Source organism: Panicum virgatum, chromosome 3N (genome assembly GCF_016808335.1).
Source record: "Panicum virgatum strain AP13 chromosome 3N, P.virgatum_v5, whole genome shotgun sequence".
In the NCBI taxonomy this organism is placed as follows: domain Eukaryota; kingdom Viridiplantae; phylum Streptophyta; class Magnoliopsida; order Poales; family Poaceae; genus Panicum; species Panicum virgatum.
In genome coordinates, this window is record NC_053147.1 from 9,383,933 (window position 1) to 9,407,860 (window position 23,928).

At 54.3% G+C, this 23,928-nt stretch overlaps 1 protein-coding gene across 2 annotated transcripts in view; it reads left to right on the forward strand.

Moving 5' to 3' along the window:
* Positions 1-23,928, forward strand: part of LOC120664214 (phosphoglycerate mutase-like protein AT74H) — a 40,339-nt gene that overhangs the window by 4,180 nt on the left and 12,231 nt on the right. The gene's annotated exons all lie outside the window — the stretch shown is intronic.

Consider the following 23,928-nt stretch of genomic DNA (forward strand, 5'->3'; position numbering starts at 1 on the left):
ACGTGATCGGAGACTGCCGTGCCTCCGCCAGGCGCGCCTGGGCGCCGGCCCGGCGGATGTGACAACTCGTCAGACGGGGTAGTGCGCCTGCGGGCAGAGTGCTTCGAGGCGCGTGCCCTTTTGTTTGTTTGTTTCAAGGACGAAACGTGTCCGCGTGCTGAGGGGGGGCCAGGGCGACGGCGGCGCCCGCTGCTTGGCAGCTGGCGCTTTCATCACGCTGTCCCGCGCGCAGAGCCTTGGCCCCCGCGTTCCTGGTCGCCTTGCGGCGCGCTGTTCGAGGGCAGCCGGCCAGAGCCGACGCTGCACCGCTTAGCGTCCAAGGGCTGAGCTCCACTTTATTTCGTTCGGTCGTGTCTCGGTGCGGTGACCGAGGGCATCCTTTATTGGTGGATTGCCGCGCCGTCACGGGTAACACAAGCCTCCGCTCTTCGCCAAGCTTGAAGCTTTGTGCCCGGCGCATCTATAAATAGGGATCGTGAGGTTCCCTTTCCTCTCCATCCTCCCAGCTCTTTCTTCCAGCGTTGCCCAACTCTTGTAATATTTCCTTTGCCTTTTTGTGACCGGACCCCAGATAGGGTGGCCTGGCTTTTTTAGGCTTTCGGCGCTAAAGGAATACTTGTGAGCGGTTGGGGAAGACCGGAGTGGGCGTGCGCTCCATCCCTTAGGTTCAGTGGGATCAGCAAAAGAGCATTGGGCCCGTGGGATCCTGCTTCTGCGATGTCCCCTAGCCTGAAGGGGGATGGAGACGCCTGACCATGGCGTTCGTGCCAGGTTGGGCGGCTGTTCTTTGCATCGTCCCCCCAGGCGACAAGGTTGCTCTCGGGGAGACGGTGCGGAGGGCGCTGTCCGCCAGCTCGACCCCCCGCATGGTCTTCGGTGGAGGAGACGCTAGAAGAAGGCTTGCGAGGAAAGCATCCCGCTGGACCCGTGTGGTCTGGGGGCTGGTCCTCGCATCCCTAGCAGCCTCGCTGTTGCGTCAGCTAGGGGCCCGGTGCCTTTCTTCGTCGCCCGCTCCTCCCCAAGACAGGGAAAATTGCCACGTAGGTGGCAACGTGTTTGTATCTTTCGATGGCTTCGCGCCGGTAACCGTTTGTAATCTTTATTCGCATTGAGCAATAAAGTCCCCTTTGTCCTCTGCGGGGAGGATTACCGAGGGTATAGGGGTGTACATAGAGTTACGACCCACGAATATGTGTGAAGTCTCCTTCGCGGGGGCGCGTCAGCGCACCCGCGGGTGTAGCCCCCGAGGCCTTGGAGGAGCGTTTGTGCTCGTCCAAGGGCTACAAACGTTGTCCCACTGGGTAGCTTTACTGGGATGGCCGTCCAGCGTCTTTTTCAGCCGGCATCGGCACTTTTTCAGCCGGCCTCGGCATTCTTAGTGCTGGTACAACGACCCGGCATTCAGCTTAGCCATTGGGGGAGCGTACGTTAATAGCGGAGGGTTTGATTAGACACATGGAGCTTCACAATGGACGGTCGTCGACTTATTCGAGGGTGTGGTTTGTACCGTAGTGTGCGAGGAGCCCCCGAGCCCAGGCCCGTGTGAAGGCGTTCTGGGGAACCCTCAAATTCGATTATGACCCTCGTCGCCCTTCCGCAGGGAGGAGGGGTGAAGCGCACCATGCTACCCATGCCCGGGCCGCGAGCCATGGCTGCTTCTGTGAGCTATTAGCGGGTTGTTCAAGCGGACGTCCATGCCCCGTTCGATAGGGGTCGGCTCGTGGTCCATGGACACGTCTCATAAAGCGCTCGCGAGGGTTCGCTAGGTGGGGCTCGAACCCATTCGGTAGGGTTCGAGGGCTCGATGCTCTCCCTCGATGGGATCGCCCTTCTAGGCACCCTCGACTGGCCCTGAACACTGCGTAGGATGTCTCGAACTCCGCGTTCGAGGGTAGCTTGTATGGCACATCCCTGCAGTCCCTGACTCCGGTGATCTGGGGCGCCTGTCGATCCCCCCGAAGGGCCAGGCTTCGAACCCCTGATCAGTAAGGCCTCGAAATGCGATTCCTTCGAGGGTAAAGAAACCCCATGAAGGAATATTCCGTCGTGATCTGAAAATGTCGCAGAGTCGCGAGCCACACATGTGCGCGGGTCTTCCGCCGGTAGCGGGCGGCGTGGCTCGATTTGTGCGGCACGGTGTGGGCGCGCCTTTTCAGGCGACAGCCTCGGGCAAACGAAGCGGCGTGGGAGGCGGCTGACGGATGGGATAGCGCAACAGTCGCGCCGCGCCCACCGGTTACCGTGCCGCATTTATTGCGGCGTGCGCGCGTGGGGGACTCCGCGGTCGTGGGGCCCATCCGTCAGCGATAGCAAAATCTACCGCATTCAATGCGGTAGATTTAGGCCGTGGCTACGGATGCGCCCGACTAGGTGAATAAATACGAAGAGAAAGGGGGCGTTTTGGGTTCACCTGGCCATTTGCCTTCATCCTGTTTCGCCTTCTCCGCCTCCGTCGCCTCCTGAACCCATAGCCAAGAGCGAGAAAGAGAAAGGAGAAAGAGGGAGAGAGAGAGACTTAGCCATTTCGGAGCCTTCCTTTTCGCATCCCCCCTCGACTCTCGGAGATGTCGGACATCCAGGAGCCCTTGCCATGGGGGAAGTCCTCCGCCACCGTGGCAGTGCTGGAGCAGCTGGTCGCCGAGAGGCTGCTGCCGCGGAACCCGGACTTGGGGGCTCTGGCGTGGATTTCCCCGCACCCGGATGAGACCGAGCCGAAGCCCCCGCAGGGCTACGTCGTAAGCTTCGTGCGCCTCCACGAACGGGGCTTTGGCGTCCCCGTCAGCAAGTTCATGAGGGCCCTGTGCGAGTACTACGGAGTGGAGCTGCACAACTTCAGCCCCAACTCCATCTCGCAGGCGGCGGTCTTCGTCGCCGTCTACGAGGGGTACCTCGGCATCGACGTCCACTGGGATCTCTGGATCCACCTGTTCCGCGGCGAGCTCTTCGTCGAAAACGCGCGGAACCAGCCGAGGCGGTTCGCGCGCGCCGGTGGCCTGACGCTCCATGTCCGCCCGAACCGGAGGAACCTTTACATCACAAGCAAGATGACGACAAACAACTCCGGGTGGAGCCGAGGGTGGTTCTACCTTTGAAACTTCAGTGGCACGCTCCCGGCGTTTACCAACAAGGTTCTTCGGGAGCGTCCGGCGAAGTGGGACTGGGGGGTGTCGCCCCCGGCGCAACAAGCCAGGCTCGAGGGCCTCACCGATGCGCTGGCGTGTTTGGCGAGGAAGGGGTTGACAGCGGCGGCCGTCATCGCGAACTTTCACCGGCAGAGGGTGATCCCTCTCGTGGAGAGGGCCCTGCCGATTTACCAGCTCACCCCGGGGAGCAAGGTCGAGGGCTCGAGGACGTCGAGCAAGCTTCTCTCCCACACCAACGCCGCCCGGAGGGCGAAGTACGCGGTGGCGGAGTTTCCCCAAGATCCCGCGGATCTTTGGAGGATCAAGATGCGCCCCGAGCCGGGGTATATTTCCCTGGTGAGTTTTGGCTTCGAACTCGTCGTGCATCGTGTAGTTCCCTTTTCCTGACCCCATCTCGGGTGTGTTGTACAGGGGTTGAGGTGCGGCATCTCGAGGCCCCCGGCCCCAGAACAGCGCCTGATCAATTGCCTCCACGCGGAGAAGATAAAGAGGCGGAAGGACGCGGCGGAGGCAAAGGCCGAGAGGAAGAGGAAAAGGAAGGCGGCGCATGACAAAGCGCGCCAGCTCGCTCGGGCGGAGGGGAAGCCGCAGCCCGCCAAACCTGAGTCCTCGGAGGAGGACGAGGAGGAGGCCTCGGACGCCGAGGACCACGCTCCGAGGGGGGACGGGGAGGGCGCGAGCCCCCCACCGTTCTACCTGTGGGACGAAGAAGAGGGAGCGACCGTGGCACGAGAGGAGCCAAGGGCCGCAGGGGGGTCGTTGGCGAACCTCTCCCTCGAGGGTGCGACACGGGGGTCATCCTCGCCGGCGGCCGGCGAGGAGTCGCCTGCGCCCCAAGTGCTGATCCGTGGCCACAAGGCCGCGGCGGGAGAGGAGTCGTCCGCGCTGGCAGCCTCGAGCCACCGGGCCGACACGAGGGGGCGGCTTCGGGGCAGTCGTCGAGGGACAGCACGATGCCCCGAGGCCGAAAGACCGCCACGAGGAAGCGGAGTATGAGTGCTCGATCTGGGTAAGTATTTCGGATCTCGTTTTTGTCACGTATTTGGCGGATTTCTCGATCCTGCTCAACTCGCGTCTCTTGATTTCCAGCCCCGGGGCCGTTCCCAAGGATGCAGTGCGGCTTGCCCCGGCCAAGGCTCTCAAGACCGGGGCTCGTAGCACTCCGCACACGGCGCCGCAGCCCCCGCCTGCCGTGGATCTCGAGGCGGCGGCCGCTAGGCTACGGGAGGCCGTGGCCCGAGGGGCCCAGGCGGCGCAACAAGCCCGGGAGAAGGAGGGCGACGCCGGTCAGAGCGACGCCAGCCACCGTGGCGCCGAGGCGGCTGCTCAAGCGGCCGACGCCGAGGAGACTGGCTAGGGCGGTGCCGGTGGCGCCGCCCAAGCGGTCATTGATGTTGAGGCCGGTCAGGGCGACGCAGACAGCGCCGCCCGACCGGACATAGAAGGAGAAACTGGCGGGGGCGCGCAGGAGCGCCCTGCCGGCCAAGCTGCAGAGGAGACCCTCGTCTTCGAGCCCCCGAGGGCCGAGGGTGAGGGCCTCGCAGAGGACATGGCGCAAGAGGTGCCAGAGATAGAAGGAGCACCCATCTCGGAGCCCACCGAGGCCCGGGACGAGGGTACCGTCGCGATAGTTCCCGTGCCAACGGCGCAGGAGGGCGCAACGGCGGTGGTGGAGCTGCCAGACAGCAGCGAGGAGTACGGGGACTTGATGGATATCGACCCCGCTGCTGTGGCGAGCGCCGCCGCACATATTGCCGAGTTCGCGTCGGCCAGTGCGGGCGTGCTCGAAGCGGGGGCGTCGGAGGGGAGCCACCTCGGGGTTATCGTCCCGTCCGGTGTCCCCTCAGAGTTCCTTTGCAAGGAGCAGGAGGAGGAGGAGGAGGCCTGGAACAAGCAGATGGGCGTTGGGGGCGAGATCTTGCAGGCCCTCGACCGCGCTTATCAGCTTCATCAGAACGCGGATTACCAGGTCAGCCAGGTAAATATTTCCCGCCGAAAATTGATCGGATTTGGTTTTAGTTTTTGCGTGTCTTCACCCACGCCGTCCCCCTTTGCAGCAGCTGAGGGAAATCTCGCGCGAGAAGAGCGCCGAGATGAACCGGCTGTGCTCCCAGATGAGCCAACTCGGGCAACACAACGCCGAGCTGGTGCTCAAAAATATCGATGCCAACACAAAAATGGCCGATCTGGGGGCGCGTCAGCAGGCGCTGGAGGAGGAACTGGCCCGGGTCACCGATGAGCGGAACGCCCAGAGGGCGGCAGCGGAGCAGAAGGCCCGGGAGGCCGAGGCGCAAGCCGCCGAGCTGCAGCGCCTTCGGACTGCGCTCGAGGAAAGAGCTCGGGAGGCTGAGGCGCAGAGCGCCGAGCTGCAACGCCTCAGCGCCACTCTCGAGCAGCAGAAGGCCGAGCTCCTCCACAAAGAGGTGGCCATGGTTGCGCTCGCCGGGACCCTCCAGGAACAGGGTGTGGCCCTCGAAGAGAGGGAGGTGGCCCTCCAGAACATGGGGGCTAGCCTTAAGGAAAAAGAAGCCTCCTTGTCCTCGCTCGAGGAGGCCGCCCGTACCCAGAGGGAGGAGGCGCAGAAGAACATGTCGGGTGAGTACCTTCGATTTTCCGTCGATTTGTTTCTTTTCGTAGCTAATGTTGATTTCCTTTACTCAGAGCTGAGCCAAAAGGTGGCGGACGAGACCGCGGCGAAGGAAGCGGTCCACGCCGCGCTCACGGCGGCATAGATGGAGTTTGCTGAGCTGGAGCAGACCGTCGTGAGTGTGTGTCAAGAGCTCGAGGGGGAAGGTGCCGTCTCGGGCAGTTCGGTGATCAGCCGCCTGCGCGCGCTAGGCGGCCGGATTGCCGAACACGCCAAGAGTACCTTCCGCCTCGGTGTCCTGCGGGCTCTCGCCGTGGCCTCGACGCATTACCTCATGGATCTCCAGAGGGTGTCGTCGGGGTACGTCGTGCCCGATGATGCTGACGCGGACGCCGCATCGGCCATCATGGATGAAGCCGACGCGGCCGCGGAGGAGTTCGCCACCGTCCTCGCCGAGAAGCTCGAGGCGGACATCCCTCCCATCGCCGAATTCGACGCCCCTGAAGACCCGCAAGGGGGGGATGGTAGCCTGTAGGACAGTTGGGCCTCGAAGCCCATGTAAATAGATTAGTGTTTATGTCATAGTCGCACTTTGTTATCGCATCCTATGAGTATATGAGTATAAGAGATTTTATTTTCATAATTTGAATGCGTGACCCGTCGAGGCCTTGCGTGTTCGAGCCTGTTATTTCTTTACTTTATTTCCGTGTTCTTGTATGCGACTTGGACGAACGTCTGCGAGGGGGTTCGCGTTCCTAAGCAACGTAGGAGTAGGGTGGTGAGGGGGGTGCCGTATCCCGGAGGCGTAGGCGGCCCCTCGACTCGGCCGGCCCCGTCCGTAGTTGCTTACGCCTCGCGCCGGTTTTTTCCAAGGATACGAGAAGCTTAGGGTCGAGACGGAAATATTTCGAAAAATTTTGTCGACTTTTTTAGGGACGTTCGGGTCCCCCCCCCCCCCCCGTAGTAGCCCCCGAGGAAGGCTCAGCTTTGCCGAGGGTAAAGCCGAGCATACCTCAGCGTCAGCGCGCGTCCTAGCCTTCGAGGGCCCGTATGGTTCCCAAAAATAAACCAGTAAAGCGTACTTTATTATATCGGGGAATTGAAGATGCGAGTACAGGCAAATGTACAAAAAACTTGAAATTTCTAGGGATAGAAACGACGTAGCTATTGTATATTCCAAGCATTGGTGAGGACTTCGCCTTTTTCGTTGGCCAGCTTGTACGTGCCGGGTTTGAGCACCTCGGCGATTATGTACGGTCCTTCCCATGGAGGTGAGAGCTTGTGGCGGCCCTTGTTGTCCTGTCGAAGCCTTAGCACCAAGTCCCCTTCGTTGAGGTCTCGGCGCCGGACCCTCTGCGCTTGATACCTTCGCAAAGACTGCTGGTAGCGCGCAGAGTGGAGGAGCGCCGTGTCTCGAGCCTCGTCCACTTAGTGCAGCGAGTCTTCGTGAACTCGCTGGTTTCGTTGTTCTTGATATGCCTTGAGCCTTGGCGATCCGTATTCCAAGTCGGTGGGGAGGATGGCCTCGGCGCCATAGACGAGGAATAACAAAGAGAAACCCGTAGCTCTGCTTAGGGTCGTCCTCAGGCTCCAGATGACCGAGGGTAGCTCCGTGAGCCTTGGTTTGGTGGGACCGGCTTCTTTCCCTTCCTCCCCCGCTTCAATTTCTTGGCGGGGGCGTTGGGCTTGACGCTGCCGCCCTCCGCGGGCGCATAGTCCTTGCGCTTGCTCGATTTGTCGTCGAAGATGGCACCAACAGCCTCCTCGCCGGCGACGAAGTTGGTGGCAGCGTCGAACAACTCGTTGGTGTTAACGGGTCGGCTTCTCGCGAGCTCATGCACCAGATTCCTGCACGTCGTACCCTCGAGGAAAGCATTAATGACCTCGACGTGGGTGACGCTGGGGAGCTCGGTGCACTGCTTGGAGAAGCGCCGCACGTAGTCACGCAGGGACTCGCGGGGCTTCTGACGACACCCTTTGAGGTCCCAGGAGTTCCCAGGGCGCACGTACGTTCCCTAGAAATTGCCCACGAAGATGTGGACCAAGTCGGCCCAGTCGTGGATCTGGCTCGCAGGCAGGTACTCGAGCCACGTTCGTGTGGCGTCAGCAAGATGGAGAGGAAGGTTGCGGATGATGGCCGCGTCCTCCGTCGCGCTGCCTAGTTGGCATGCTAGGTGGTAGTTGTTGAGCCAGACTGCAGGATCAGTCTCGCCCGAGTATTTGACGAGGGTGTTGGGTTGTCGGAAGCGGGGGGAAAAGGCGCGGTTCGAATCTCCCGGCTGAACACCCGGGTGCCCGGAGGCTCCGGTGACTCACCCCTGTCGTGCTCGGGGTCGAAGCGTCCACCCCGTCGAGGGGTGTACCTCCTGCCGTCGATTACGTTGCGGGAGTCGCCGTCGCCGGCGTGCCCGCGAGTGTCACGGATTCGCTCCCTTACGGGAACTCTCCCGATGCGCTCGTGCACCGAGGGTGCCCTCGCACCAGGCACTACGGCTGCTTTGCCTTTCCCTGCTGGTGGTGTGTGCACAGAAACCTCGCGGTCCTGGTGCGCAGTCCCTCCAGGCTGCTCCGGGGCCCTCGAGCGCATACGAGACGCAGAACTCTCGGCCTGCTGCACGGCAGCCTGCTCGATGAGCTCCTGTGCCTCGCGGCGCAAGTTGCGGCCTAAAGGCGTCGACGGCTCAGGCATAGCTTGAAGTAGATAGGATGCAGCGACGAGTTTTTCGCCGGCCGTTTGCAGTTCCGGAGATTTGTCGACGTCGGCGTCGGCCAGGATGCGCTCCCGGGCAACACGTCCCGCTGCCTGGGCATGTGTACCGCACGCGGTACGCTGCTGCTCGAGTGCGGCGCGCAGCTCCTGGGTTTGTTGACGCTGCTCGCCGAGCTTGGCTTGAAGCTCTTTGAGCTGCGCCATCTGGGCTTGTCGCGCCGCCGAGCTTGACGAGGAAGGTGCTGCAGGCGGGTTCGCCGGTTGCTTTGCCCGCGCGTTCGCCCCGGCGTCCCCGTCGTTGCTTGGGGCGTTGTCGTTTTGCTCGTCCGCAAGGTCCACCATGAAGCACTCCCGGGAAGGATTGAAATCCCCCTCGCTGGAGTCTTCGGAGCAGGTGAGGCAGTAGGCCGTCGCCAGCTGGAACGAGCGAAGAGCGTCGGGGTCGTAGACCCCGGAGTATTCCTCGGCCTCCTCGGCCGCGAAGTTGTTCATGAAGAAGTTGACGTCGTCGGCGATCGAGCTCGCCGTCTCGGGGTAGGATTCGTCGAGGGACGACGCGATGAGGTTGCGGATCGATAGAAGATGATGACCCGGCAGATCCTCATACTCGGTGAGGTTAGTGCTGATTGAAGAGGCGTAGGTGCGAGCGGCAGTGTTGCGCATCCCGAAGGGGAAGGGCGAGGGCGAAGTCGAGCCCCCCTGGGAGGCACTAGCGCCGCTGCAAGTGACGGTGCCGGCACAGATGATGCCGAGGCACGCGGTGACGAAACGGTGGCCCCGTTCGCCTCGATGGTGGGTTGCGACATGCCAGCCTCGACCCACGTGGAGGAGTTGTGACGTGCCGTGCGACGCCGCTCCGCGCGCGCTTGTCGCGAACGCTGACCCGAGCGCCTGTCGCGCCGGGCTGGCGTAGTCGGAGCGATGGGGTTGCGTCTGGGCGAGAGGAGCCGCATGAGGTAACCGTTGCCGGTCGCTCTGAACTCGAGACTCCCGAACCAGATCACAAACCCAGCGGGGAGCGGATCCGAGACACCCATGGGGTATGGGTTGGATCTGCTCGCCATCCCTGGAGATCAAATGGGAAAAAGAGAGAAAAAATGTCACGCCGCGAGCCCCTACCTGGCGCGCCAACTGACGGTGTCCCGACCCGGGGGCCCGGATTCCAACTAGTGAATGCTGCGTGTTTTCTCGTCCCAGATGATGATGCAAGAGGCAATCACAGTAACGCGGGGCCGTACATCCAGCAAAGGGGGTGTGCGAGGGCACTGTATTATCTTGCACCCGGAGTGCTTGTAGTAGGGGGTACAAGCGAGGCGAGAGAGGGAGAGAAGCTCCCAAGTCTCAGCTAAGAGTGGAGTCGGTGGAGATGAATGCTCAGTAGTCCTTGTGCGTCCTCTTTGGGAGAGAAGCCAGAGAGACCAAGCAGACTAGAGTCCAGACCAGAGAGTCTAAAGGAAACCCGCCTCCTCCTTTTATAGTTACAAGAAGGGGCGGGACATATGAGTGGGGCATGGAAGTCGTCGTCCTCCCCTAAATTGCGGGGTACAGTGGTCGGATACTGTAGTAAGTATACTGTGGGAAGGCGGCGTGCGTCGCTGTCGTCCTGGATTTCGCCCTTCGTCCTGCAGTGTTCCGGCGGTAGTTATGGCGCGGGATGGCCCCGGACCTCCTGGTCGGGGTGCAGGCGTGCACACTAGAAGGCCCGGGGGACACGTGGAGGTCCCGGACCTCTGAGAGGAGGGGGGAGGTCCGGGACTCCGACCGTGTGTGATGAGTGCCCCCTTCCGGAAAGACGCGTGACATCGCCGGACCCCTTTCCTAGTGGGAGGCGAGTCCGGGTGGTCAGTGTCGGCAGAACAGGAACGGGAGCAGTGCCGGGTCCGTCTTATCTCGCACCGCGTGTCCCACAGTGTCACTACAGCCTTCGGGATGGCGGAGCGGTGACCGAAGTCAGCGGATGGGACCCCGGTCACATCCACTGTGGGAGTGGTAGCCTGACACCGTCCACCCTGGGCGTCGTGGCGAGACGGCTGGCCTTTAATGCCTTCGTACGGCGAGCGGTTGGGCGGCGGAGCTGTTTGTCCCTTGTGCCGAGAGACGGCCTCGAGCGAGGCGGAGATGAGACACCGCTCGAGGGTAGATCCGCTACCCTCGAGCGAGGCGGAGGTGCGTTGCGTGATTGAGGGACCCTTGAGCGAGGCAGAGAATGAGTTACCCGCTCGAGGGTATATCCGCTACCCTCGAGCGAGGCGGAGATTGGTCTCCTGCTCGAGGGTAGTTCCGCTACCCTCGAGCGAGGCAGAGATTGCCCAGCGGACCCGAGAGGGACCCTCGAACGAGGCGGAGATTGTTCCGCGGGTTCGAGGGGAATGTGAATGGGCCGCTGTAAGCATCTAGGCCCTCAAGGTATGTTTCGGTGATTAATGACAACCATTATTGTGACTAATGAGTTTGTGCAGCTTAATAGATCATTATCGCTCATTTGATCATATGTCAAAAGAGGCCCCTCAATTTCGGTTATCCTAAAAGGCGATCTCGGTTTTCAACTTATATATGTCAAGGCTAAGGATCTTTCTAGTCCTAAGTGTCACAAGGTTGAGAAGGACACTTAGGTTAGTATAGGTTTTATAGTTTTGTAGTGATCGCACTATTAAGAGGGGTTAAGGCTTAGTAACTTGAGCATGGACATGGTCATTTGAAAATGGATGCACACTATGGTCACTCAGGTTTCTAGAAGTTCAAATAAGTGGTTCTCAAACTATATCTCAAGAATATTTGGATTTCATTCAAGACTCAAATCAGAAAAGACAAAATCAGAAAAAGTCTATACACCGGTTTAACCGACGCTCTCAATTTTCTATACGTCGGTTAAACGAAGTCAGCAGAGTCTGGACAAATTCAATACACCGGTTAAACCGACGTGTTTGAATTTAACGTCGGTGCATTGGTCCAGAGTTGGTTTTTCCAGGGAAATTCAAGTTCTATTCACCGGATTAACCGACGCTGTTTGAATCAAGACGTCGGTGCAATTGACCAGTGAGATGGTTTTTTCAGAGGAATTCAAAAGTTGTACTCACCGGTTAAACCGACGATAGGTTTGAGTTAACGTCGGTGCAGTTGTCCAGAGACTTGGTTTTTCAGTGGTTCAGTGGACAACTACACTCACCGGTTAAACCGATGCTACGTCGGTTAATCTGCCCCAGTTGTAACGGCTAGTTTTCAGAAGAGGCAGTTTACATTCACCGGTTAAACCGACGATGACAATGGGGGGTACGTCGGATTAACCGGCGCTACGCAGTTTTCTGGCAGCTTTTCTCCAACGGCTCTATTTGTGTGAGCTGCCTATATATACCCCTCCAATGGGTCATTTCGCCCACTCTTGACACCAGGCAACATTCAAACACTCATACCATAGTCAAGAGCCACCTTGAGCTTCATCATTCACATACTTGTGCATTCAATCAATCAAGAAGCAAGATTAAGGACTTGAGTAGAGAGAAGCTAGTGTGCATCCGTTCTTGGTGATCGGTTCTTGCTCAAGTGAAGGCCTTAGCTTGTTACTCTTGGTGATTGGCATCACCTAGGCGATCTTGGTGATCGGGGTGTTTCTCGCGGAGCTTGCCAAGGATTGTGGGAGCCCGGAGAAGAAGATTGTACGTGGCTTGATCTCCACCACGCCGGGATGGTGAACGGAGACTCTTAGTGAGCGCCCTCGTCTCGGTGACTTGGGAGGTGACAAGACTCTTTGAGAGTGTCACAACGTGGATTAGGGGTGTGTGCCAACACATCGATACCACGGGAAAAAATCCGGTTGTCTCTTGTCCATTCTTTTTATTCAAGCATTTTCCTTCATGCAATTTACTCATGTGCTTGACTTAGAGATCATAACTTAGCTCTACCTTGCTAGGCTTTACTTTGTTTTTATCTCTCTTAGCTTGTGTAGGTAGCTTAGTTATCCGGTTGGTGAATTGGTGCCCTACTAGCTTTGCATAGGTTAAGGTTGCCTTACTTTGTTTTAGAAATTGAAAAAGGCCCAATTCACCCCCCCTCTTGGTCCATCGATCCTTACAATTGGTATCAGAGCCTCGTTGCTCATTTGGATCATTAGGCTTCACCGCCTAGAGCCATGGCCAAGATGGGTGGTTCGCCGCCTCACTTCGAGGGCAAGAACTTTGCCTATTGGAAAGTTCGCATGGCCGCATACCTTGATGCGATTGCCCCCGAAGTATGGTTGGCGACTAAGACCGGGTTCACCGGAACTCCCACCACCGAACAATTAAAATGGAATGCTAAGGCTAGAAATGCAATTTTCGAAGCCATTAGTGAGGAAGTCTTTGCTAGAGTTAATGGCATGGACTTAGCAAGTGATATATGGAAAGAACTAATTGAAATTCATGAAGGCTCCACAAAAGTCCGTGAACAAAAATATCACTTGTTTAGAGCTAAGTATGATTCTTTTAAAATGCTAGCTCATGAAAATTGCAATGATATGTACTCTCGCTTGAATGTCATTGTCAAGGATATTAATGCACTTGAAATATCCAAAATTGACAGTGCCTCCATCAATCGCAAGATTCTCATGCTCCTCCCGAAGCCCAAGTATAACATCATCAATGCTATGCTTCAAAAGGAGAATCTTGACACAATGGAAGTAGGAGAACTTGTGGGCGAAATTCGCGCTCATGAGATGAGTATCCTTGGTATGTCCGAAGAGCCAACTTCAAGCAAATCAATTGCTCTAAAGACCAAGGCAAACAAAGCCCGCAAGCTCAAGATGATCAAGCAAGATTCTAGCTCAAGCAATGAAGAAGATGATCATCATGAAAGCTCATCCGATGTTGAAGATGATGGAGAGCTTGCTCTTATGATGAGAAAGTTCACCCGCTTGAATGACAAGATCAACAAGAAGGGGTTCAACTTTGACTCTAAGAAGGGAATGTTCCGGCCAATGGATGTCAAGAACAAAATTTGCTACAATTGTGGAGAAAAAGGTCACATCCGTCCAAATTGCCCCAAGCCGGACAAAAGAAACAAGGATCACAAGAGCAAGCATCGCCATGATTCAAGCGATGATGATGAAGAAGAAAGGAAGAACAAAAACAAGAGACTTGGGAAGAAAAAGAGCCATGACAAGAAGACCAAGCTCTTCCCAAAGAAGAAAGGGCACACCAAGAGAAGCTTCTTGGTGGAAAAACAAGAGTGGGTGACCGATGTCTCATCAAGCGAAGATTCAAGTGATGAAGAAGACATAGTCACCATCGCCCTCACAAATGAAGAACCATCACTACCTCCACCTCCAATGTGCCTCATGGCCAAAGGTAACTCTAAGGTATGTGAGAGTGAAGATGATAGTGATGATGAGCTTGACCCTAATGAGTTTGCTAACCTCATTAATGAGTATACATCCGTCATCAAGAGGGAAAAGGGCAAAGTCAAGATTCTTGAGAGCACTCGTGCAAAGTTAGAGCTTGCCCACTCCGATTTGCTTGGCAAGTACAATGACTTGCTCAAAAAGCACAATGAGTCACTTGTACTTGCTAAGCAAGTTGAAGAGAGCCACAAAAAGCTTAAACAAGAGCATAGGGAGTTGGCTCACAAGTATCAAGAACTTGAATTTGCCTATGAAGCAATTGACCCAAGTCTTGAGAACTTTGCTCATGAAACTATTGAGAAGGTCAATGCTTCTACTTCATGTGATGACCTACTCATTAATGCAAATGCTACTAATGCTTTGCCCGAGCTTGCACCTTCTAGGGAAAAGGAATTGATGGATCAAGTTGCAAGCCTCAAGAGTAGTGTGGAGAAGCTCTCAAGAGGAGAATACATCCACAAAGAGATTCTCTTCAACAATGCCCGTGACTATGGCAAGAGAGGTCTTGGTTCATTTCCGGAGCCAAACATAGCTACTACTCCTTCTCCGGAGATCAAGATTAGCTTCATCAAGGAAGTTGGATCATATTGCCAACATTGTCAAGTCACCGGGCACCACACTAGGGAGTGCACCTTACCATCACGTCCTCTTCCCACTTTACCTAAGAATTACTCATCAATGTTTGAAAATAACCATTTTCTCTTGAGTAAAGTGAAGGGCAAGGTGAAGGCCAAATTCATTGGCAAACTCACTAAGGAGTCAAAGAAGAAGCTCCCCAAGCAACTTTGGGTCCCAAAAGCTCTTGTCACACATGTGCAAGGCCCAAAGCTTGTTTGGGTTCCTAAAACTCAAAAGTGAATTCTCATGTGTGTAGGTGAACTACAAAGCCGGTGGAAAACATTGGGTACTTGATAGCGGTTGCTCTCAACATATGACCGGCAATGATAGCATGTTCACCTCCCTTGAAGACCCCGGCGATCATGAACATGTCACCTATGGTGATAACTCAAGGGGAAAAGTTTTAGGTTTGGGTAGAATAGCAATCTCTAAAGATTTATCTATTTCTAATGTTTTGTTTGTAGAAGCACTTAGTTTTAATCTTATTTCAATTGCTCAATTGTGTGATCTTGGACTAACGTGTGCCTTTGACAAGAATGGTGTTGTAGTAACTCATGAAAAAGACAAGTCATTGGTATTCACGGGGTTTAGGCATGGCAACATTTACTTGGTGGATTTCTCTTCAAAGCAAACAAGCACCATGACATGCCTCTTCACCAAGTCTTCTCTTGGGTGGCTTTGGCATAGAAGAATTGCTCATATTGGCATGAGCAACCTCAAGAAAGCCCACAAGAGAGGGATGATCACCGGCTTGAAGGACGTCACCTTTGACAAGAACAAGCTATGTAAAGCATGTCAAGCCGGGAAGCAAGTTGCAACACATCATCCCATCAAGACGATGTTGTCTACCTCCAAGCCGCTCGAGCTACTTCACATGGATCTCTTTGGTCCAACTACATACAAGAGCATTGGTGGTAACCTCTATTGCCTAGTAATTGTTGATGATTTTTCACGTTACACTTGGGTTATGTTTCTAGGCGATAAGGGTGAAACTCCGGAAATCTTCAAGACCTTTGCAAGAAGAGCTCAAAGGGAGTACAACTCCCCAATTGTGAAGATCCGGAGTGACAACGGCACCGAGTTCAAGAACATGAAGATTGAAGAATGGTGCGATGAAGAGGGCATCAAGCATGAGTTTTCCGCCACCTACACGCCTCAACAAAATGGAGTGGTGGAAAGAAAGAACAAGACTCTCATCACCCTAGCTAGAGCAATGTTGGATGATTATGGCACGTCCGAGAAGTTTTGGGCGGAAGCAATCAACACGGCGTGTCATGCATCCAACCGAGTATATCCTCACCGACTCCTCAAGAAAACTCCATATGAGCTCATCACCGGGAAGAAACCAAATATTTCATACTTTCGAGTCTTTGGTTGCAAATGCTTCATCTATAAGAAGAAAAGGCTCGGTAAGTTTGAAAGTAGATGTGATGAAGGTTTCTTTCTTGGTTATGCATCAAACTCCAAAGCATATAGAGTATTCAATCAAACCTCCGGGTTAGTTGAAGAAACATGTGATGTGGAGTTTGATGAATCTAATGGCTCCCAAGAGGAGGTTGTTGGCTATGAGAATGTAGGTGATGAGGAGATTGATGAAGCTTTGAAGAATATGTCCATTGGGGATATCAAGCCGGAAGAGGTGCATGAAGACAATGATCAAGGGGGAGGACCTTCCTCATCTACACCAAGCACCTCCACGGCGCCCCAAGTGGATAAAGATCAAGAAAAAGATGATACACAACCTCAAGAAGATGTGCCAACACCAACACCCCAAGTTCAAGAACAAGAAGAGCAAAGTGTTCCACCACAAGCACAAGTCACTCATGATCCACCCCAACAAGCATCAACGCAAGTACCGCTAGTGAAGCATGGTCGCATCTCCAAGGATCATCCAATTGGTCAAATCATTGGTAGTCCTTCCAAGGGAGTAAGAACTCGCTCTAAACATGCTTCATTTTGCGAACATCACTCGTTTGTTTCTTGTATTGAACCCACTAGCATAGAGGAAGCGCTTGAGGACTCGGATTGGGTGATGGCCATGCAAGATGAGTTGAACAACTTCACCCGCAATGAAGTTTGGGTCCTCGAAGCTCCTCCAAAAGACAAGAACATCATCGGCACCAAGTGGGTCTTCCGGAACAAGCAAGATGAACATGGGGTGGTGGTACGCAACAAAGCAAGACTTGTGGCAAAAGGGTTTTCTCAAGTCGAAGGTTTGGATTTTGGTGAAACTTTTGCTCCGGTCGCAAGACTTGAAGCTATCCGTATCCTTCTTGCTTACTCTTCACATCATAACATTAAGTTGTATCAAATGGATGTGAAAAGTGCATTCTTAAATGGCGTTATTAACGAACTTGTTTATGTTGAGCAACCTCCCGGGTTTGAAGATCCGAGGAATCCTAACCATGTTTATAGGTTGCACAAGGCACTCTATGGGCTCAAACAAGCTCCAAGGGCTTGGTATGAGAGGCTTCGTGACTTCCTAATCATGCAAGGCTTCAAGATCGGGAGGGTGGACACCACGTTGTTCACAAAAGACGTCAACGGGGATCTTTTCATTTGTCAAATTTATGTTGACGATATTATCTTTGGCTCAACTAATGATTTGCTAAGCCATGAGTTTGCTACCATGATGTCTAGGGAATTCGAGATGTCCATGATTGGCGAATTGACCTTCTTCCTTGGTTTTCAAGTCAAACAAATGAAGGAAGGGACATTCATCCATCAAGAAAAGTATACCAAAGATATCTTGAAGAAGTTCAAGATGGATGAGTGCAAGCCAATCAAGACACCCATGGCAACAAATGGGCATCTCGACTTGGATGTGGACGGTAAACCGATTGATCAATCCCTCTATCGTTCTATGATAGGGTCTTTGCTTTACCTTACCGCATCTAGGCCCGATATAATGTTTAGTGTGTGCTTGTGTGCCCGCTTTCAAGCTAACCCAAAGGAGTCACACCTTTCGGCTGTGAATAGGATCCTTCGGTATCTCAAGCACACTCCTAGCATAGGCTTGTGGTACCCCAAAGGCGCTAGTTTAGATCTCTTGGGATACTCGGATTCGGATTTTGCCGGAAGCCGTGTGGATCGCAAGAGTACCTCCGGGGGTTGCCACTTGCTTGGGCGTTCTCTAGTTTCTTGGTCGAGTAAGAAGCAAAATTCTGTGGCTTTGTCCACCGCGGAAGCGGAATATATAGCGGCCGGTGCATGTTGTGCCCAAATCCTATATATGAAGCAAACCCTTTTGGACTTTGGTGTGAAACTAGATAGGATCCCACTCCTTTGTGACAATGAAAGTGCCGTAAAAATTGCCAAGAATCCAGTTCAACACTCTCGCACAAAGCACATTGATATTCGCCATCACTTCTTGCGTGATCACGAAGCCAAGGGGGACATTTCCCTTCAAGGTGTGAGATCCGAGGAGCAATTGGCGGATATATTCACAAAACCTCTAGACGAGAGTACCTTTGTTAGGCTAAGAAATGAGCTCAATGTGTTAGATGCGGCAAACGTCATGTAAGTTGCCATGTCATATAGAAAAATGCATACATATAGGACACTTGTCTAACCATGGTAAGATAGTGATGAGCAAGGGTTTAGCTAGAGGTGGTGGTCCACTTGTTTTCCTCTAGGCTTGTAGAAAGGCTCATCATGAAGAAGCTTCCCGTGGGTTCAAACTTGACAAGTAGATCTTAATTTCTTGTTATGCATTTCTTGTCATATAGGTGTGCACTTCATGTTTACTATACTTTCGCATGTGGTTGTAGTTTGCATCATCATTGCATGCGTAAGGGTCACAAAGGAGATCACTTGATGAAAATGAGACTTGTTTTCATATACAAGATCTTAATTCATGAAAAGTGAAAAGAGCAAAGTGTTAGGTGCGTTATTGCCTAGTGAGCAATGTCATGATGAGTTTGAAGCTTTCTATCTTCAATATTCCTATGACATGGCTCATACATTTTATTTGGCGCTTTGTCTCTCTTACGGCTTTTCCTTGTGTTTAAAAAGAAATTTATTTAAGCAAGTGTGCTATCCTATTTATTTTGAGGGGTAAAGTCGCCTATGCAAGTCCATTAACTTGAGTTTATTTGAATTTTATAAGTTTATTGGACTTAGCATAGAAGAGTGAGCTGAGTGTGGTTTTTGGCTTCACCGGTTAAACCGACGTTCAATGGAGCATCTTCATCGGTTTAACCGGCGTTACTAAGTTTGTCTCAGCTCAGTCAAGTTTTCAGGCGTTCAACCGGCGTATTCAAAAGTCAGTGCATCGGATCAACCGGTGATCATAAATGCAAATCAGACCTAGCAATCAACCGGTGTTTTGATCAATCAACCGACGAGTTCATTTTTGACAGCATCGGTTCAACCGGCGTTCAAAAACAGATCTGGTAGAGCCTCGGGTGAACTACACCGACGCAATCAACCGGCGCTCATACCCTAGGCGTCGGATCGACCGGTGTAAAGGAAAATCGCGGGTCCCACCTGTCATATATGAGTCGTGCTCGAGCCACCGCCTCTCTTTCCTCTGTTTTGCCCGCATTCGTCTCGAGCCGCCGCCGCCTTCCCTTCTCGCCGCCGCCGTCTCTCCACACCGCCGCCGTGCGCCCGCGCCGCCACCACTCGCCGCCGCTCGCCTGCACGTCAAGCCGCCGCCGCCGCGCCCTCGCGCTCGCCCAGCGCCGCCCGTGCGCGCCTGTGCCGCCGCCTGCGCTCGCCGCCGCCGCCGCTTGCTTTTCGCCCTCACCGCCGCACGAGTCTCCCTCGCCGAGCGCCGCCGTACTCCACGCCATCCTCGTGCTCAGAGCCGCAGCCCCGCGCCGCAGCCACATCCGCAGCACCTTTTCACCTAGTGCTCGCCAGGTGCTCGACGTTTTGCCTGAGCTGTTTCTTTCGCGCCGCGTTCGTGTTCCGCACACCGTCAGTCGAAGATGGGTCGCGAGAAGAGGAAGGGTAAGGAAGTTGTGGTCGAGAAGCCCGCTCGCAAGCGGACTCGTGCAGAGAAGGAGGCCGAGAAGGCCGAGATGGTGGCCAAGGCCGCCGAGGAGCAGGCATCAGGCCGCGCTCGTCCGTTCCAGATCAGGGAGGACCCCAGAGGCAGAGGCAGAGGCAGGGGCATGGGCAGAGTGAGAGGTGCCAGGGCCACCAGAGCCGCGACAGCAGCAGCAGCAGAGTCAGATCAGTCAGATACAGCTGCAGATTCAGATTCAGAGGCAGAGCAGTCCGAGCAGTCTCAGGGGCAGAGCACACAGGAGTCACCGACTCTACGATGGTCTGGCCGCACTCGGCAGACATCCCCAGCAGCAGAGACTTCACCAGCGACCGAGCGTCGCACTGGACCGAGGACGCGAGGAGGTCACCAGCCACAGGAGCCTCGCAGGTCCACAGCTGCAGCAGCAGCAGCTCGTAGAGCCGAGGCCCTAGAGGCCGAGCGCGCAGTGTTCCGTATGGACACTGTTGTGCGTCTGGAGCCAGGTGTGCTGCTCCAGAACTTGACCCGAGCCAATGCGGCCAAGGTCAAGAGGCTCAGGTGGAGTGTTGACGAGGAGGTCTGGTTCCCGGTGACCCGAGACAGCAGAGTCGACAGGAGGTTCTGGACTTTGCTACAGGCCAGTTTCTACGAGACCTACCAGAGGCGGGGCCACCGGATCTTTCAGCACAGGGTTCTTGACTGGGTCTCACTGAGGACAGCCGCAGGGGGAGCAGATGTGAGAGCACACTTTGCTCACTTCAGAGGTCTGCCTAGACTGCTAGAGATGGAGCAGAACCGTTATATCGAGGACTGGGTCAGAGTGTTCTACGCTACAGCTTGGATAGCCCCCGAGCGCAGAGCTGTACACTTCATGTTTGGAGGGCAGGACTTTGGTTTGTCGAGGGCGACCATTGCTGGCATTCTTGGAGTTGACCTGGTCGACGTCTCGCTGCACGAGAGGGTTTACGGGGACTCAGATCCGCCCCGCAGGGCGATGGTTGGCGGGATTGCTCCTTCTCACGAGGCGATCACTCAGTGCTTCCGCCAGCCATTCCCAGCCTCCTACGCCAGAGTGCCGAGCTTGCTGACCCCAGAGGCTTACGCTGTTCACATGGCACTCCGGAGGACTCTGTTACCGAGGAGTGGCTACCCAGAGGGGTTTACGGGACTGCAGCAGCTCCTGCTTCTACACGTCCTCACTCACGAGCCCTTTGACATAGTTGACTTTATTCTGGCTGAGATAGAGGATGTGATCACAGACGGGATGGGTGTGGTGCGACAGTTTCCCTATGCGCACTGGATCAGTTACATTTGCTCTATGATAGTGCCAGCAGAGTCACCCATCAGTGCTCCTTACCGTCACGACGAGGCTCCCAGGTTCCCTGTCTACCGACCCACAGCTCCACAGGACAGGAGGAGGGGCAGACACGCAGATAGAGCAGCGATGGCTCGACTGTCACCGGAGGTTCAGGCACGAGTGGCAGAGGAGGATGAGGCACTCCTAGCAGCAGAGGCACAGCTTCCCGGGGGAGATGATGAGATACACTGGTCTGAGCTTGAGTCAGACTCCTCCGAGGACGTAGAGTACTTCCCTGCAGCAGCTCCAGCTAGTCACGACCACGAGGCAGGAGGGTCTAGAGAGCCAGCTCCAGAGTCACCAGCAGCTGCTACAGTCTCTGAGTCTCAGGTGACTCAGCCGTCCGAGCTCACTTCACTTCTACAGCAGCTCGTGACCCAGCAGAGAGAGGACAGACTTGCTCAGGAGGAGGCCAGGAGAGCCCATGAGGCTCAGATTGCTGCTATTCAGAGAGAGGCAGCCCGAGAGCGTGCAGCGACAGAGGAGCGTTTTGTCGGCCTCATTGACAGAGTTTCACAGAGGACAGACGCTCAGTTCCAGCAGATGCAGCAGGGCATGATGGCGATGTTCGGGATGATCTCCCAGCTTTACTCTCACACCGGACTCGCCCCACAGCAGCAGCAGCCCGGACTTCAGGGTGTAGGAGCACCTCAGCTTGCCGTCACACCAGCTCCTCCTCCTCCAGCTCCTACTGCAGCTCCAGCTACCTCAGCGACACCGGAGACCACATTCTCGATGTCAGCACTCTTTGGGTCTGCCGGTCGTCCGCTCTTTTCACCACTGCCGGCGACCACACTCTTTCAGGACTCACCGCCAGCGGTTCAGTCGGTCGCCCTCCCCTCCTCACTTCAGGCAGCACCTTCAGGGGGAGGAGCAGTAGAGGAGTCCCTGCTTCCACAGTCGACGCAGCCGGCAGCCTCAGCAGTCACCTCTTCAGAGATTGATACTTCTTCTGCTGACCCGGTTACGACTTCTACGGATCCTCTACCAGGCAGTGCCAGCACGAGAGCCTCCACGACAGTTACTCCCCCAGTGAGCTCAGACCCAGACCAGCAGCTTCCGTCTGTCACCGAGGGTGAGAGTTCTCCGTCCGACGACGACGACCCGGACCGCTTCGTCGCCGTACCACGACAGCACGACCCGTAGCTCGCCTTTTGGTGCTTTGATGCCAAAGGGGGAGAGGTGTTAGGGGGAGCACCAGAGTCAGGGGGAGGGTAGAGCTAGAGAGAGCTCGTAGTTATCAGGACTTTGTTTCTTTGTATCACATTTGGTGTTAATTCATGGATATGTACATTTGTCGCTTGAGTATGCCGTTCTTTGAGACATATCTATGGATTTCGTTTGAGCCTTTGAGCTCTTTGGTCCTGCTTTCGAGTTTGCTTGTGTTTATCCTGTTTTATCTTTCTCGCTCTCTCGTTATTTATGTTTGTGTTGTCATCAATCACCAAAAAGGGGGAGATTGTAAGCATCTAGGCCCTCAAGGTATGTTTCGGTGATTAATGACAACCATTATTGTGACTAATGAGTTTGTGCAGCTTAATAGATCATTATCGCTCATTTGATCATATGTCAAAAGAGGCCCCTCAATTTCGGTTATCCTAAAAGGCGATCTCGGTTTTCAACTTATATATGTCAAGGCTAAGGATCTTTCTAGTCCTAAGTGTCACAAGGTTGAGAAGGACACTTAGGTTAGTATAGGTTTTATAGTTTTGTAGTGATCGCACTATTAAGAGGGGTTAAGGCTTAGTAACTTGAGCATGGACATGGTCATTTGAAAATGGATGCACACTATGGTCACTCAGGTTTCTAGAAGTTCAAATAAGTGGTTCTCAAACTATATCTCAAGAATATTTGGATTTCATTCAAGACTCAAATCAGAAAAGACAAAATCAGAAAAAGTCTATACACCGGTTTAACCGACGCTCTCAATTTTCTATACGTCGGTTAAACGAAGTCAGCAGAGTCTGGACAAATTCAATACACCGGTTAAACCGACGTGTTTGAATTTAACGTCGGTGCATTGGTCCAGAGTTGGTTTTTCCAGGGAAATTCAAGTTCTATTCACCGGATTAACCGACGCTGTTTGAATCAAGACGTCGGTGCAATTGACCAGTGAGATGGTTTTTTCAGAGGAATTCAAAAGTTGTACTCACCGGTTAAACCGACGATAGGTTTGAGTTAACGTCGGTGCAGTTGTCCAGAGACTTGGTTTTTCAGTGGTTCAGTGGACAACTACACTCACCGGTTAAACCGATGCTACGTCGGTTAATCTGCCCCAGTTGTAACGGCTAGTTTTCAGAAGAGGCAGTTTACATTCACCGGTTAAACCGACGATGACAATGGGGGGTACGTCGGATTAACCGGCGCTACGCAGTTTTCTGGCAGCTTTTCTCCAACGGCTCTATTTGTGTGAGCTGCCTATATATACCCCTCCAATGGGTCATTTCGCCCACTCTTGACACCAGGCAACATTCAAACACTCATACCATAGTCAAGAGCCACCTTGAGCTTCATCATTCACATACTTGTGCATTCAATCAATCAAGAAGCAAGATTAAGGACTTGAGTAGAGAGAAGCTAGTGTGCATCCGTTCTTGGTGATCGGTTCTTGCTCAAGTGAAGGCCTTAGCTTGTTACTCTTGGTGATTGGCATCACCTAGGCGATCTTGGTGATCGGGGTGTTTCTCGCGGAGCTTGCCAAGGATTGTGGGAGCCCGGAGAAGAAGATTGTACGTGGCTTGATCTCCACCACGCCGGGATGGTGAACGGAGACTCTTAGTGAGCGCCCTCGTCTCGGTGACTTGGGAGGTGACAAGACTCTTTGAGAGTGTCACAACGTGGATTAGGGGTGTGTGCCAACACATCGATACCACGGGAAAAAATCCGGTTGTCTCTTGTCCATTCTTTTTATTCAAGCATTTTCCTTCATGCAATTTACTCATGTGCTTGACTTAGAGATCATAACTTAGCTCTACCTTGCTAGGCTTTACTTTGTTTTTATCTCTCTTAGCTTGTGTAGGTAGCTTAGTTATCCGGTTGGTGAATTGGTGCCCTACTAGCTTTGCATAGGTTAAGGTTGCCTTACTTTGTTTTAGAAATTGAAAAAGGCCCAATTCACCCCCCCCTCTTGGTCCATCGATCCTTACAGCCGCACGCTGGACTTCTTT